General features: G+C 39.3%; 1 protein-coding gene and 1 long non-coding RNA gene across 2 annotated transcripts in view; one reads left to right on the top strand and one right to left on the bottom strand.

The window, feature by feature from the left end:
* The window catches only part of DNM3 (dynamin 3), a 156696-nt gene that overhangs the window by 87691 nt on the left and 51349 nt on the right, over positions 1-17656 (bottom strand).
* On the top strand, positions 12922-15035 carry LOC116653768. The gene is made up of 2 exons (XR_004308190.1): positions 12922-12996; positions 13297-15035. It is a non-coding gene; the product is annotated as an uncharacterized LOC116653768 (long non-coding RNA).

Below are 17656 nucleotides of genomic sequence, written 5' to 3'. Positions count from 1 at the left end.
GCAACCTGTCACATCGTGACACGGTCATCCTATTTAAAGTAATGCTATATTGCCTTTATGTATTAGCAGCTCTCTCCTAATACTGATGAACTCACATACCTATTTTCAGCTCCTAAACTATGATTCTATTACAAATGCAAGAGGCACAGTGTTCTCCTTTTTTAAAGCGAAGGCTAATGATGTAATAAACAGACTTTGAACTGCAGTCATTAGATATTCACATCACATTGAGATTTACTCAAGCTCACTGTCTTCCGCAGGAAATTTTCTACCATCCCTTTTCTAAAAGATGAAAACACTACTGGATATGGAATGGAATGTGCATCATCTTTCAACCCATCCGCGGCTTCTAAAACAGCAGCATATTGACTGGACGTATTTAAACCCTTGGTGAATCTTCATAGTGAAGAAGGGAGAGACAGCACAAAGGAGGTTGTTTTAAATGCCCATGACTGTTTTTCCCAGTCAGGGCAGTACAATGTCAATACCTCTGAGTACGCCAAATATGAAGTTTCAAAACAGGGCCTTGAATCAATGCTGAAAGCTCAAAGGACGCCACAGATATTTCTCAACAGGTGGAAAGTATATAAATAAAATTTCAGATAATTCAAATACATTCAAACAGCTAAATTTTCCACAGAAAAACATGTTTCTCTCTAACTAACTGGAAAGCTTCAGACCAAAGACAGCATTATGATTTATCCAGCCTGAAAAACAAAATATTTCCCTTTCCTTCCAAAATTAATTTAACTTCTAAAACCAAATGATACTTTGTGAAACAAAGCACAAGCCAAACGTTAGTGTTATTTGCAGTAACCATTCCTGTCATAGCAGGATCCAAATGCCATAACTCAGATCCGCAGCTTTTACACTCAGATTTGGATGCATACAGAGGCAATCGATACTTTGATGTGCGTACAGCTCAGAAACACAAGCAGAGAGCATGGAGCAGGACTGGGATATCTTTTAATATATATAATATATTTTAAAAGGATTCACATCATTTTGTTAGTTCATTTGGATTTTTGAGGGATGAAATGTTTACAAAATATTCTATCGTGATTCAAAATGGAACTTACACATTTTGTCAGTAAGACACAAGGATACAATGATTACATCTTCTGTCCACTCAGCATCTTAGTACTACATACAGATCTGTCCTTTTCCCTTCTTTTTATAAATGAAATCTCACACCATTTGCTAGGAAGCTTTGTCTATACCAGTCCCAAATTACACTGTACCTACTCTCACAGGGCACGAATCTCAATGCATTTCTACAACTGATTGAATTCTAGAATTAAATATACCTCACTAACACCTTCCCCCAAAGAACGAAGGAGAACAACTCTCTCTCGTATTTAATGTTAACAGAAAAAGGCAAGAATTCAGTACTACATTCCCCTGAATTATATTTCCATTTCTTTTACTGTTTGGAATTCAAATACTCTGAGAGAACCTGCGAGTGGTATGACACTGACAGGACTGCAAAAGCATTCAACAGCTTCTCTGACTTGCTCTTTGGTTATGCCATTGTGTACCTTCAGGTCTTTGTTGTTAATTAAATCAAACCAGATTTCCACCAACAGTGTAACAGCAGTGTCATCAGCACGCAATCTGCTGAGGGTTTCTCAAAGTCCCTCTTGTTACTTTTGCAAGCTTAGTGGGTCTTTGTGCAGCCCTTCATTGCATGAAACATGCACGACCTTTTATTCAGTGCATTTCTCATGCTCAGAAGTTACTTCCACATACTTATTGTATTTACATAAAAATACTGAATGCCTGCTTAAGGAGCAACTGAACCTGGCCCTTCAGCCTTCATAGGCGCAGTCAACAGGAGGCACAGAAAACTTCTGAATGTTCCTTTCTGACAGCGTTGCTATTTTTCAAGCAGATTTAGACAATGTTTTCCAGGGAAATCTAAAGAAACTGCATCTAGGGATCACTTTCCTTTGCTTCATTTTCACCGCCACCCTGATCGAATGAAAGAGATTCGTTCCTTACCACGCTGTTTACATTTCTGGGTAGCACTTTCAGCAGCCTGAAATCACTGCACAAATGGAGGTGTTTACCACTCCCACACACATACTGCTGAGCACCTGGCAATTCTGACCCAACTTCTCCATCCTGTGCAGTTTCCAAAAGATGCAGAGGATCTTTCAGCCTTTCATTCACAGGCAGAACTTGAAGCACAGCATATCCAATACATTCAAATATTCACCTTTTTAAAAACTCAGGTTTACTTGTCCTTCTTTTCCCAGGCTGTGTGCAAAATCCCAGGACTGCCTTGGCACTAAGGGCTCTCAGCAAACTTTGTAGAAGTGAACTTCTGTTCAAAGCTAGGGAAAAAAAAAAGCCCAAACCCTGAGACTGAATAAATCCACTGGACTGTTTTCAGAGATGGTGAAATTTTCCATAACTCCACACCGGCTTAAGGATTTTTTTTTTTTTTTTTAAACAATATTAGGAACTACTGAATCTGCATCCGAAGCTAAAATGTTCATAAAAAATCTATTCTGTGCTGCCACCGCCAGAGTGGCATGGCTCTCTTAATGCAGCAACCTTGCAGTTCTGTTGATTCAACTCACTAACTCTTACAACAACAGATGTTCCAGCATATTATATACAAATTGTCCCATCCCTACAGAATCCTAGGCAAAATTACAGTACCGGTCAAACAACATTTCTTTCTTCAGCTTTAAAAAATGCACTGCCTTTTATTTTAAGCTCCATATTATTCATCTAGCAGTTTGTTTCTCTCTCCTACCAGCAAAAAAATATAATACAGGAAAAGATTTAAATGAAAAACAGATCTGTGTAGTGAATTGCATATGGTTTCCATTTTCCTTCATGCGCAGTTTCATAGACAGTCAACTCAGAAATCCCTCCCACAAATCCAGACTTGAAGCCCACTTGCAGAATTTTGTCAGCACTGGAGTTAGGAGACAACTCTCAGTGCATGAAAATGCTGTGATACATCTTTGCTTCATCTGTTAGGGTGAACCTTTCCTAAAAAGCACCACTGGATGTGCCTAATAAATGAGTATGTATAAAATATGCATGCTCAGATGAAGCTGGCTGTATCCACGTTGACCTGCTGTAGAGTTCTCTGTTTCCTGGCATACTATGTTTGTGTCCACACCACATAGCTTATTGCATTTTATGCCTTTTCACAACACAGTTTTCCAGCGCTAACAACTTTATACCTAGTTGACATGCTCAGTACTATACTAAATCCAGCCAATAAATACTACTCCTGCCAAGAAGACTTCAGAACTATTACATTCCATCAGCTTTCTCTAGCTGATTTCAACAATTATTTACAAGGTCCTTCTGACTTTGTTTACATATAATGCATCTTTTCCTCCTATTTCTCATAGCCAGAACTAATCTTTTCTCTCTTGCTTTCAGCAATTCCTGATGACATATGAATACCAAAGTAAGCGTGCCTTGTTTCTACCAGACACCACAGGAGGTTTACAAAAGCAGTAAACTCCTGGTTTCCCTAGACACTCTCAGGGGGCTTACATGTCAGTGAAAGAGTAGGAAGGATAAGATGCTGATTGTCAGCTGCTGCTGTGGTTGCCATCAGCTAACAATTGTCTGGATCTCCTCCTCTTTAGAGAGCAGCTCTGAGGGGGTCTTGGATGGGATGCAGAAATGAAATAGAAGACCTTGGAGCACCTTCCTTTTTTCCTCTTCAAGGTAAAAGTCCAAGAAGGAGAGCGTGCATGTGGAGAAGGCAATGTTTTCAATAAGCATGATTTGGTTAGCAGATCGGAATGACACAGCACAGGTCCCTGAAAATCCAAGATGCTTCCACGTCACAAACATTCAGATGAAAAAAAAAGAAAGAGAATTCTAGCAAGATCTTGGAAAACATGTGTGTTAATGCTGTGTCCTAGAGAAAATGTTTGTCAGCCAGGAAGATGTGTTCATCCCTTGATTGCAGACATCACCTTTGGTTTAAATTTAGAACTTGTGAATTTCTGTCTCTTCAGTACAGCACAAAGGTTACCTGTTATGCTGGTCTACTTTTAATGGACACTTGCTGACGTAAAAAATGAAAAGAAAGTTAAGGAAGTTTTGCTGATTCTATGTTTCCTTTTATACACTTGAAAATGAAAAACATACCTAGGGAATGAAGCAGTCAGTAGAAAACTTGCTCATGTGCTCTAAAATCTAGTAAGACACCTGTTATCTCCATAGAAGTCAATAATTGCATTCATGCTAGCAGCTGATCCTGACATTCTTAACTATTGACCCAGAGACCAGACCAGGTCAGGCTGCTGAAAAAGGAGCACATTTTTGAGGTCTTAGGTAACAGCTTCCAGTCTCTCAATCTTCACACGAAATTTGCTTCCAGGAAAGTCAAACTGGAATGAACAAACTTTTCCATCACTAATTCCCTTCTGCTCTGATTACTTCTCCCCCCCCTTTTCCTCTAATCAGCTTGTGTTGTTTAACTTCCCAAGTTAAAATTATCAATTTGCTTTCAGAGGATTTTCAGACACCTAGCAACTCTTTTCCATTTGCTCACTGCTACCTACCATCAAATGTTTTCTTTTTGTCTACCTATTTTGAGTAAAAATCCAGTGATCTCCAGTTCCAAGAAGAATATACACTCATCTGTGGAGGAGTTATGGGTTACAGGTTAACCTAGGACCTGTCGCCAGTATTTTTCAGCCAATCCTGGTCTATAAAGGATACAACCTGAATCTTTTTGTGCACAAGTACGTGACACAGCTCCTTGATACTCTAGTCCCTGCTAAGGTCATAGTAAATTGATTTCTGGAACAGAACAAAGAAAGCTGTAACTGCACAAGGTGCTTTGCTTACAAATGAATACAGCAGACAGGGCAACGTCTTCTGATTTCTTAAATATAATCATAAATATATGGATAAACAAATTATAGGCCATACTAACATATTTCATAACAACTAAAAGACTTGTTCAATTAAGTCAAAGAAGAGCAGAGTAATCACCCAGTGGGTGGTAATGTTGTACTATGAAGTCTATTATTTTTTATACCATGACCAGTTTGGTGAGATTTTTCAGCAGAAAAGATGCTCAGATCCTGAAACCTGCTTGGCTTACAGAGCTCTTCGGAAGTGTACCTCAGCATCCATAATACCTCAGGGACCAATAGACCTATCCTCGTCACATTCTTGGATCTCTCTTGAATTTATCCACTAACTGTTGTGAAACATATATCAATACCCATTAAACACTGTTGCTTTTTCTGCATGTTCTGCATTATCTGCAAGGGAACGTTTTGGTTTACTGTTTAATCAAAAATGCTTTTCTCAGGCTCTAGGAAAAGACACAGTGGCTAAACATACCTTTATGTTTAGGAGTAAAAGATGGTACAGTCTGTAGGGGCCTTTGGTTCTCATGAGGAATCTATGTTTTTAACCAATTTCTGATTAATTTCCTTTTTCTCCACACATGAGAGAAGGTTCAGTAGGGAATCAAAAGCAGAGTTATCTACTTCATCCTTACATTTTAGCCAATCTTGAGAATATGCTAAGATTCACCTATTGGATGAGCAGCAGTATAACAACAAAGGAAACCACTTCAGCTGTGTGAAATATGAGCAAAGTTACATGCAAGTTTACCTTGTAAAAAAAATTCTATTATAGCACTACCTGAAGAGGTCTGTGTTGTTGTTTTGGTTTGTTTTAAATCATGATCAGATCCTCAAGAGAATAAGCACCACTCATAAAAGGTTCAATTGAAGCTATTTGCTCTCTTAGGATAAGAGCAGAGCAGGTAATTCTGTATGCACAGCCTCACAAGCAAAAGGGAGGCCTGGAATGGAGCTGTAGAGACCACTACAAAAAGAACAGATCAACACACAATGAAGGTTCCTACCACTGAGAGAAGATAGCACATAGATCAGCAAAGACCATGGAATGAGGGAGAAGGTCATGATAGACCTCATATGAAAAAAACACTGAAGTAGAAAGTGGGACTTCAAAGAAAAAATTCCTACTCCATATTCAGGTTTTAATATTGCAACCGGTTAATCAGTAATAAGGGGGAAAAACCCTCAACTTTTTGACCTCTGAAGAGGGCATAGTCATGGGGTATCAGTTTAGGTGTTTGTTGTGAGTACAGCACAACCCAAAGGACATTTTTACACTATCCACCCTGATAAAGAAGGCACATAAGGAAAGGGAATTAAAGCAAAATGCCCTCAAAAAGTTCTTCATAAGCCTTTCTCTATGGCTTCACCTCTCAGCCTATCTTAGTAAGTTAATCAGTTTCTTTGAAACTACACATAATAATTCAAGAAAAGGAAACTCTTCCACAAACATAAGGGGCTTCAACAGAGTTAAGTCACACCCTAGTTCACTGACAAGCAAAACACTTGCAGACAAGCAGAGCACTACTTATTGTTGGCAGTGGAAGCTCGCTCAAATGACACGCAAAAAAAATCTTATTCTTTTAAATCGGAAAATCAAGGGGAGTAACAATGAGCTATTTGGAAACCTTTCATCTTAGGAGACACTGAGACAAAGAGCAACTCCAAATATCAGGGATACTGAAAAAATACACAAGGGACTTTGTGTTGATACATTAACTCCTCTGTTTCACACAGAATGGATGCTTCTGTTGTGTGGGTACCTTTGAGGTGTTCCATGGAGAGGAGCAATAGAGCTCCCTGAGTCTCTTTGACAGTCGCCTCTTCTTAGAATGCACATCTCGGAACCACACCAGTGACTGCTTCCTACATTCAGCCTCAGGAAAGGAACTCAGTTTCACATTCAAAAGCCTGATTCATTACTGTTAAGACTTTATCAAAAGCAAGACAACCTAAGAAAAAAATTACATTATGAACAGAAGTTTTGGCAAGACAATGACGACATTTCATGCAGCAGTTAATATAAAGAGAGGATAACAGTTCTGCCAAAGACAATAAATACTAGAAGAAATGTCTTTTAGTTTTAGAGGCCCTAAGCAATATTGCTGGTGTTCATTTTAAGATCTGCTTCTACAACGCTATTCCCTGGAAACTGTTCTTAAATGTGAAAAGGATGAATGTTTTTGTTTTGGGCTCATTCACAATGCTGGCATTACTAACCACAGCCTTGAACTGAAGTGAGAGCTAACATCACCTTGCCACTAGTTTCTTTCAACTGCACCCTTCTTTCTTGATCTCTTTTCCGCACCACTACAAAATTCTCCAGGCGTTACTATCGAAAATACGCTCAAGTAATAAATCATGTATCTGCTCTCACGTGACTGGTATTCATTAGAGTCAAAGATCTCCAAGATCTGCCCCCAGAGTGTATTATATTTCTGAAACATAGAAATAGCTGCAAGACAACATTTTGCCAGGAAAGAAAAAAAGAAACACCAACACAAAAGTAACAACAAACTGCCTCTCAGCTGGGCAGCAGAAAGAATGCTCATAAAAATATGTTTGAGGGGTAAATCAAACCCCAAATTCTAATGAGCCAAAACCAACAGTCTAAACACAACAGGGCAAAGTATTTAACATGGGATTTTTAACTAGAAACTTCTACAAATAATACACTTTTTTTTTTTTTAATCATCCCAAAAGATCTATTTGCAAAAGGTTTTCTCTTCTTTTTCTGGAAAAGAATAATAATCAACCAAGAAAACCATGGCAAGTTTATCCATGATGTATCTTTGCTCCTGCTAAGCGATAAATAACACCCGCCTACACTCACGGAGATGCTTTATCCCCTTTTATCATCCCATTATTTTGCTTTGCTGAATACTACAATTACTTTGCAACTGAAGTGACATCTTCTCTGAGACACAATGATCTTTAAGTGATGTGGTAACCTGAGTGAATCATGTGAGTCTGAGTGGGGAGAAAGAACACTTCATTCAGTTGAACATCTGGGTCTTATAAAGGCTTAACACTAACGTGCTGCTGAGCTAAAGCAAAGTCTGAGGAGATCACAGCAGGCAAGAAAGAAGACAGTGTAAATCCAGGGCATATCATGCTCTTCACCACTACTCTGAAAATTAACTTAGCTCAGCTAATTTTGCATCTCTACTAATTGTGTGTTGTGTATGAGTAAGCAGTGACTCAGGAAATGTCAAAGCTATTCCATATCCTGTCCTTTTCCTGAAGAAAAACATGACAGGCACAGAGGACACCTCCCCCATTAGGCCACAACAATTCAACAAGGCAGATATTTATTTTAGCAAGAATGAAATAACCTTTATGCAAACTAAACGCTGCCACTTGGTCATTACGATCACTTGTTACTACCGCGCTGAACTTACACAGCTCCCTAAAAACAATTTGCTGCCCAAAACCTAGGACAGATGTCCAGATACACAGCCATACACAAAAATGAAGCTGGAAAATACACAGGGAGCAGAAAGCCGCCCAGCCATGAGGACTCCTTATCTACGGTACTTCAATTATTTTCAAACATTTCTGGTTATACATCAGTAAAATTAGACCACTGGCTCTAAGGCAACAAAAATACTGAACAATACAAGACCACAAAACGACACACACATCATAACCAGGGTGAAAATAACCAGACTGCTAACGAGGGAAAAAATAAAATAAGTGGCATCAGTAGTGAACATCTCGTTACTGTTTATTTCCTCAATACACAAGGGTGGATGCTGATGCTAACTAACTACAAGTTCCCAATTCATTGGCACAGAGCTGTCCCCTGCTCACTGAAGACACAGGGAATACAAGCTCCAAAACTCTGTTAGGTGCCCAAAGTAGAGGGCCTGACCCCTCCCCCCACCTTTACTTTCTCCCCATTCATTTCTTTCTTGCAAACTCCAGCAAAGGTGGAGGCAAAGCACAAGCAGAGCAGAGAAGTGACACAGGGGAAAGGAAAACAGCATAACAGAGAAGGTGAAACAGCAAATATGCTGAGGCATCCAAGGTATGCCTGGGGAAGAGAGAAAGCAGGCCTGAGGGAACAAGTGAAAGAGAAGTCAGAAAAGGGAAAAGGACCAAGAACTTGGTGTTTAGGGGCTTTACTTGCAGAGCACCCCAACACAGGTGGAAGGTTATCCAGATTACAACTTCTTCATTCTTTCCTACAGCCATGGACACAGTTACCTGCAAGCACAGGTAATTCCTACATGCACTTGCCAGAAGCAACAAAATTGCTGGGGAGCACACTCGAATAAAAATAAAAACAAATGAGTGGGTCAAGTTGCAGTAGTGCATTAATAAACAGCAGGAGTGCAAGGCTACATCAGACTTTACCATGACATCAGCAATATCAGTCCATTAATGGGTGACAAATGCTAACAAAGCAAGTAGCAGGGACACTCTCCTCACATGAAGATGCTTCCTCAGCCCTCACCTGTCCCCTGCCCACATTATTATTGATTGCCCTTTTATAACTATTTGGTATCAACTCTGGTGACAAAATCAGACCCCTGAAAGTATGCAGTTGGATGGTGGTTTGGGATTTTTGGTTTTTTTCTTTTTGTTAAGATGAAAAAGCCTATCCGTTCTGTTCCCTTTGTTCCATGCCTACCTTTTTCTCAGCCTCTTAAGGTACTGTTTAGCTTCTTGAGTGCTTAAAAGGGTTAATCATTCCTGCTGGATGTGCAAAAGCTTCAGAACAAATTATGGCAGACGACTTTCTTTTGCAGAATGATTTCAGAAATAACTATGTTCAATTGTCTGCTATTATTCAACTAATTTATCAGCTGCAGACATCCAGCTTACTGTCCTGTAGTTCCCTGGATCATATCTAGAGCTTTTGGAAACTAAAGATACAAAATTTACAATTGTCCAGACACTTGCTAGAATAATTTTTTAATGTAAAAATGTGCGTTAGCAGCAGCTCATCCACTTCTACAGTGTAAATACAGCCTAGAAATCTTTACAAACAACAAGAAGTATGTAGCTCCCACGCAAGCTGCGCACCAACATCATTTAAAAGCAGCCTGTCCTGTCCAGCATGCAGAGGGGCCTGGCACTGTAGTGCAGTCCTGCCAGTAAAAGGAAATAACCCAACAGAAATACAGCTACTTTCTTTTTCATGGTGGTCTTCCAAGTAAGTGTCAGTGAAGAAGAAAGAAACCGGACTTTGCAAAATCCTTTGTTTCACCAAAGTTAAAATAAAATAAAAATAATAAAATAATATTTTAGGCTTGTGGAGAAGAATTTGACCACTGGGCTGAGTTCGTGGGCATGTCAGAAATGTCAGAATGAAAAACTCATGAAAAATGAAAAATTATCTGCATGTTTGGAAGGCACATATGATGAGCCCTGGTAGCAATTTATTACTGATAGAAACACTATGAGTCAAGGTTACTGCAGCCATGAAAGCAACCTGCCGCTTCAGTACTACGTCTAAGCAAAAGCCTGAGAAGCGCATGCATTTCGTCAGAAGCACTTTTAAAACCAACAGGATATCTGGGGAGCCATTCAGTAGAAGATTTTAAATATTACAGGTATCACATGTTATCAGAATGAATCAAAATGCCCATTTCTTTTCAGGCCTACACCCTCCCAAACAGAGATCAAGTGAAAAAGAAGGGGCTGGATCTAAATGCTTAACACAGACATGTGTAACTAGCCAAGCAGAATCTATGAAGGAAAAGAGACACATACCTAAGAGGTCTGAATGGCTTTGTACAGTATTAGAAGCTCTCCTTGATAAGGCTTTAGCATCCTTCTGGGCACCCAGAACAAGCCCAAACCCCATGTACTCCATTCCTCCAGAGCTCAGCTTTTGCCAGGAAACAAGCTTAGAGAGGGAGAATTTCCAGGCCGCAGTGCAATGAGCCATTCTGCTTCTATTTAACCATCTTGTGAAAAATTCACAGACTAATGCTGCAGCAGTCAGCAGGAAAATTCAAAATTTCACACTCCTCGGATCCTAAACCTGCTTGGGTCTTTAATGCACTACCTCTTGTTTTGTTTGGGATCTCTGCAACCTGTACTGCAGGGGCTGAGGTGTCAGAGCATCTCCTTCTCCTGGTACAGAAAGAGGATCCCTGGAACATGGCCTTTTCCTGACAGCGTAACCAATCCTTGCTCTTCATCTCTGATGGTTCCTCACTGCAGAAAATCTGACCCACTACACTTAGGGTCCCAGTTACAGAAGTCTCTCACTACTCACTCTTTCCCAAATTATGTTCTTCTGCCACAAGGCAAGTGCTAAATGGTTATACAGTAAGAAGGCCAGTTCCTACAATTGCTGTGTTATGCAGACAAGGAGCCCTCTGGGCTTGTCCACAGTGTTTCCTACTTTGTTTGCAGTGACAGCCTTACCTCTAAAAGCTCTCATGCATCAGTTTACTTTCTCTTACACACTTGTCTAAGAAAGTCAAGCACTCTGCACCCTGGGCCTCCATTTATAGCATTTCCAAACCTTTGCTAATTAAAAAATCTCTCCACTGCTTAGATGCACATCAGCCTACTGTAATCCAAATGGTGGAACTGCATGAACAATCTGAGCTAGACAACACTTGGTGTGCTACCACAACAAAACAGTCTGCAGGTCTCTTTTCCTTCCTGTTGTCTGGAGACTCTGAAACCACCTTCCCTGATGTCCAAGTTCATTGTATTAATGCTTGCTGAAGTTAGGGCTCTGCAACCTGTCCTGTGTGTGCCTCTAAAAGCTACGGCTCTCCGAGCATTTGCCATCACCTAGGAAGAACCATATCACGTCAAAGTTATTTAGGACACATTTAGATTTATGTATGTAGTTCTTTCCAAAGATGTTCAGGAAGTTGGTGGATATGTACCTTTCAGAACCAAGTCCCAGCACTCAAACTTCCAGGCAGAAAAAGAGCTACTGGCAACAATTCCATAAAGTGCACATTCTATATAAAGTCACCGCCAGTTCTGACTTCCAAAGAGCTTACCTGGTAAGTATCCCTTTGTTTTAGGCCACAAGCGAAGGCAGGTTAAACATTTAAAATAAAATAAAATAAAGGCACAACACTTCGAATGAACAGCAGAACTAACAAAGCGGGGAAAAAAAAAGTCTACAGGAGAGGAAAGGATAGATGCCTGTAGGGAGAATATCTTACAATCTACGGTAAAGTCATACTTGGCAAAATTCAATAGATCTGGTAAACATCAAAGATAAAATTTAGCAGGATAATTCCACCAAGCACCATTAAAAGAAAAATGGGACCAGCAGGGTTACCAGTGAAAAACAATGCCAGGCCTAATAGCACTGATCTACCAGAAGCAATTTATTATGACACCAGAAATAGCTATTTTCACAGTGGATGCTTGAAATGAAAACTTTAAAGCTTCTTTAAGTCTTGAGCTATAGCAAAGTATTCAGCCAGCCAGCCAAAATAGCTGAAGGGAAATAGGAAGGCCACATGTGGAACTAATTACTCATGTAGAGGCTATGACAAAGAACATTTCTCCAGACTTTTCATGGGGGCTTCACTTTCAGGAAGTAACTCTAATTACTGTTCAAGTCTCGGCAGCCTGCATGCCGCTGACAGTTCCAAGAAAAAATGAACCTATTTGCCCTTTTCTTGGTCTGAAATGCCAAAATATAAAAGCGCAACTGGAGGCATTAAAAAGAAACAAAATAAGCCCTGGCTTCTTGAGGAAGATTCTCAAGCTGAATTCTTTTTATAAGTTCAGTTTTTCAGCCTGCAGAAAACAGCAAATTCTGCCTACATTAACTTGCTCTCCGTTGGCTGCAGTGAAACTGTACATCTTGACTTTTTACAGCTTTTCCATACTGGGGCCCACTTCCTGCCCGGTTGAAGAAAAAAATCTGGCCTGAAGATGAAATGACTGCTTAACATTACACTAAAACATCTGGTACCATTTTATACACAGACCCATGTCTGAGAGCAGGCAATTCTAGCGGTCTCACCAGCGGCACAGTGCATACCCAAACCTCCCTAGGGTGACATCATCCCATATATGGACTCTCAGGCCCAGCCCTCCCCCTTTTCCTGGTCCTAAATTCATTGCCAGATCCCCAGTCTGCTGCAAATGTGCCACGTCAAGACTGGAAATCACAGCACTTCAGTGTGTTTCAGTGAGTGCTGCAGAGTGTGAGGGAGAGCCGAGCACAACCCGTGATGCAGGAAGGCAGTTTTTCCCAAAGACTAAAAGAGGATTTAAAATAAATAAATAGAAGCGTCCGGAGATCCTGCTCCGTCGCCCCAGTGTTCAGACTACCTGTTCAGGACAATGCTGTTGTACAGTAGTCTGCACATTGGTTAGACTGGGCAAGGGAAAGCAGCGACATGGACTATTGGGGACGCCAGTTGCTCTTGCCAAGGAGAAGACAGTTATTGCTCCTTTCAGATCTCATATACAGTATTTTTCTTCACAGGTTTTGCACACTAGGGAATAAGAAACGCTAAGGGACACTGTGAAAAAGGAGGACTGCAGAATAATGCGGGGAAGACATTCTGGTAAGGCCTACTTTGGAAGAACACCTGGCCTATGACCTGGCAAACCTAGGTGACTCCCCCCCCCTTCCTCCAGTCATCACTGCAAGAAAGATGGAGCTCTGATGATTTACTAAAACCTATGCAAGAAATGAGCGAGGTATACTACCTAGATGTGTACTACTTAGAGAAGTGTACAAGAGCATAGTTGAAGTCGGTCATTTTTTTCTTTTTCTTTTCTTTTTTTTTTTTTTTAAATTTAAAATAAAGTTTACTTTTGCCCACAAACTCAAAAGGTAAATTTAATATTTTTTTACTTGTAGCAATCAGTATAAATATCTAAGGAGTATATTGCTTTCTTTTAATGCAGAAGAGGCTTGCTAGTATGTATTCTGAATAGCTCTCGTTATGAACTATTAATCTGAAGATCAATTTTAAGAAAATACTTTCTCTTAAAGTAATAAAATAATATAAATGAATGCATGAATATTATTTTAAATTATTGTAAAATATATCGCTGTTGGGATAACTGTACTTTGATTTTCTATGCAACTGAAACTTCTTTGCAAGTAATCTATGCTCTGTGTACTAATGAAAACTGGGAGGGATCCCATAGGGAATATATGACTACTCTATGCTTTGCTTCTGCCATGTAGCATACAAAATATTTGATTGTTTAGGAAAAATTACCTCTGAAAGTGCAGGATGTAATGGGGAAAAGTAATCCAAATCAATCAATAAATAAAACAGAACAAACAGCTTTCCGCCCCATACCTGCCTGGCTATTGCTTATAAGCGATCGGCACCGATTGATTGTTACCGCTGATGTATAGTTTGCTTTGCTGATATTTCTTCTAACAATCTAACATCTTCTAACAAAATGATAAGTTACTTTGTCCTAAATCCCACTGATAGAAAAGGAATTTGTAAACGAATGCAGAAGTTTGCTTTGGTGAATTTCCAGCTGTCCTGGTAGGGGAAAAAAACCCTCAGGCTGAATGAAATCCCCACGGACAGAATAATACAAAAAGTCTGGGCTGCAATCTGATACCAGCTGAACTCCAGAGTCAGCTCCCCTAAAGTTAGCACTAGTAACAAACTACTGCAACCAGAAAAAAAAAGAAAAAAATAAAAAAAAATTTAAAGAAAATAAAAAAAACCCACCTATATGGTGCTCATTATGGCCAGGAAGGCTTGCAATAGCTGCACTATAAAAAGAATTAGCAGAAATAAGCAGCCATTAGTACAATTAGCTGGCGATTATGCAGAATGTGTATTATATTCCAGACAGCCTTGACGCCGTGCAATTGTTAAAAATATGTATATTATCATTACCTTTCTCACTGCTCCTTCAGTAATCAATAGAAGTCCTATTGGGAAGACATGGCCGTGTAGCATTAGTGTGACTGTACTTATACTGCTTGCCTTACAGCCTGCAAAGCAACAAGCACTGTCATTTCCCTTACCCTCCCAAAAAAGCTTTTGCAATTTGACTTAAAGAATGATTATTTCTTGTAATTGTAGATGCACTGCCAGGTTGTCCACCCTCTCTTCCCTTATTTCACCAAAGATTATCTTCAGTGTTAAATTAGTGGGTTTTCATCCTTTGTAGTCTGAAGGAATTTTTACTCTCATTCTACTTTAAAGTGAAATTACAAGCAAGTTAAATAGCCAAGCTGAAGAGATAGGCAGGTATTAAAGAAATGGAAGGAGATTCGGGCTTGCATTAATATTTCTTAATCTTTAAGATTGATTGCTCTTCTAGGCATAAAGAAAATCTGATAAGTTTTATGACTTTTTGTCATAGCGGTAGGAAAATGGCTTCAATTTGCATTAAGAAACACGCTTTGTTACACTTCCAGGGGAAACATGATCGCTCGCAAGTATATTTTCTATCTATTGCTTATTTGCACATCCACTTTTACTGTTTGTTTGCTTGTTTGAGAATTCTGATCTAGAAATTAAGAACGTAATGTTAACTGTTAGAAAAACCCTGTTATGAGATAGCTTACATCAATGTTGGCTAAATAAGCAAAGAGCATGAATACATACAGAACGGATATTTCTCTTATCTCTAGCCCGCTATTTGTGTTAATCTTTATTTTAAACGGCCTTTCTGGATTTAGGAAGTGATTCCCCTCCCATACACCCATGACTGCTCAAAGTTACATTTTTAGCCTGCAGGGCCGGGAGCTAGGAGGCCCCTTCACTTGGGGCTTGGGAAGGGGGGGCTGTGCACAAAGCAGCAGATACGGGAAGAAAGCCTGTATTGTTAGCAATGAATAAGGAAGTATATCTACTTCAGCTCAGCAATCAAAACATTTCCAAAGTGAATTAAGTGATTCTCTGGTTCTTCACACGGTGCTGTTTTAGCTAGGAAAAGTTCTAGCTGATTATAATAATACAGAAAAGACTTTCAAAGCTATTAAATAGAGGTTTTAAATAGGCATGACAATAAACACAAGGCAGCCGTATACAATTTTTTCATGAGCAGAAAAAATCATTGCTATTTGCAAAGAATATTTATATATATATATATATATATACATACATACACACATATATGTGTGTGTGTGTGTATGAGCAAGTCCCAATATGTAATAAATCACAGAGAGATCTCTGTGCAACTGGATGGATACCAAAGCTTAAATCTGTATTAGGAGTTAAAGGATACAGCTCAAGTTATTATAGAATGCACCAAATCTAGAAAAGCAAATGAAAGCTGAGAGCAGTTGAAGAGGTCAGGGTTTCAATATATTGAACTGTTATCTTTAAACGAGTCTTATTTTTTAGTACAACAAAAAATAAATAAATAGGGAAGAGGAAAAAAATATTTCAAAGTATATATATATATATAATTTTTATCTTTATTTTTTTAAGAGAAAAAAAAAAAAAAAGGAGAGGGGAAGCCACAGAAGTCTACAAAAATACAGAGATACAGAGCAAGCGAGCGTCCCAGGGCAAAAAAGTCACTTTAACAAATGGCATTAAGTCACTCGTTGCCTTCTGCATTGCAGTTACCAGCGCTGTGCAACACGGCTGCATGTGCAGGAAGGACACTGCTCTGCTCCCCATGCTCCTTGCCCCCCTCCCTGCACCATCACTGCGTGTCCACAGGCACTGCTGCAGACCACCCAAGTGCCATCGCTGGGTGCAAAATGGGATGACCCAAAGAGCAAAAGACTCACAAACAATTCTGAACTCCCCAACAGGGAATTAAGTGATGATCACCGTTACACCAAAAGATGCTGAGCAGGCTGGAAAATGTAAAAACGTAAATCTTAGGCTGGATAGGGTTGGTTATTTTTCCCCTCCTTCTTCTTTTTCATTATTATTTTATTATTTAGATCTTACTGAGGACATAAATTAACTTTTACTTGCAGAAGGCTTTGCTTCCCGAGCTGCACTTTATTTTAACAAAAACTAATTAAAATAATATTAAGGATTGGGTTAAACCTAGAAGATGACAGGAAACTGCAGAGTTTAGAATGCAATTTCCCTGAATAATGCTATTGTACTTCTGTGCTGCATTTTATGCTGTATTGCAAAACAGCATCTAAAAACAACAGCCTTCCCTGATCACAGCTGGACTGAATATAAGTCTCAATTTGATCTCCAAACTCCCTATATTTAAAGCCAAATCCTCCCTATAGGTTCCTGTAAAAATAATAATGGAAATCATAGGACTTTGTTTCAAGGACTCTAAAATACTCTTAAGCCCTTTCCTGATATAATGAATGAACCAGACGGAGCACACAAACACTTTGCCCTTTTGTCAAACCAACTAGAATCCAACTTTGAAGGAATATCTGCTTTTAAATAAGAATCAAGTGGAGACACTGCAGTACCATGAGCGGTCCCAGCGAGTTCTCTAAAGGCAAAATGAATGTGCTCCAGTCATAACAAGCACAGCCATTTGCTGATTGCTTGATGAATTCTCCTTGTGCACAGTTATTAGAAAGACAGCACAATCTTTCATGTGCAACTACTCATGAGTTCCCTGATAGCTGCTAATAGGAAGCCTATAAATTACAAGGCATGTTTTTGTTGTTCTAGTTCTTTTTTTTTTTTACTATCATTTGCCATTGATTTTTACCGTACAATTCCTCCAAAGAGCCACAGCACAGAAACTGAGACCTAATTTTCTCCCAAACCACTGATTTATTTGGCAACTCAATTCAGACATTATATATAAAAGAAGCAGTTTGCTATACGTGCATTATTAAAATTACTTTTCATTTGTCACGTTTTGCTCTAAAATAGCCAAGTGGGCAGGAAGGCATGCTATGCCATATTAGAGCC

This window comes from Coturnix japonica, chromosome 8 (assembly GCF_001577835.2).
Source record: "Coturnix japonica isolate 7356 chromosome 8, Coturnix japonica 2.1, whole genome shotgun sequence".
NCBI classification, from domain to species: Eukaryota; Metazoa; Chordata; class Aves; order Galliformes; family Phasianidae; genus Coturnix; species Coturnix japonica.
Note: the sequence above shows the minus strand (reverse complement) of the source record. Positions and strands in the feature narration are given on the sequence as shown.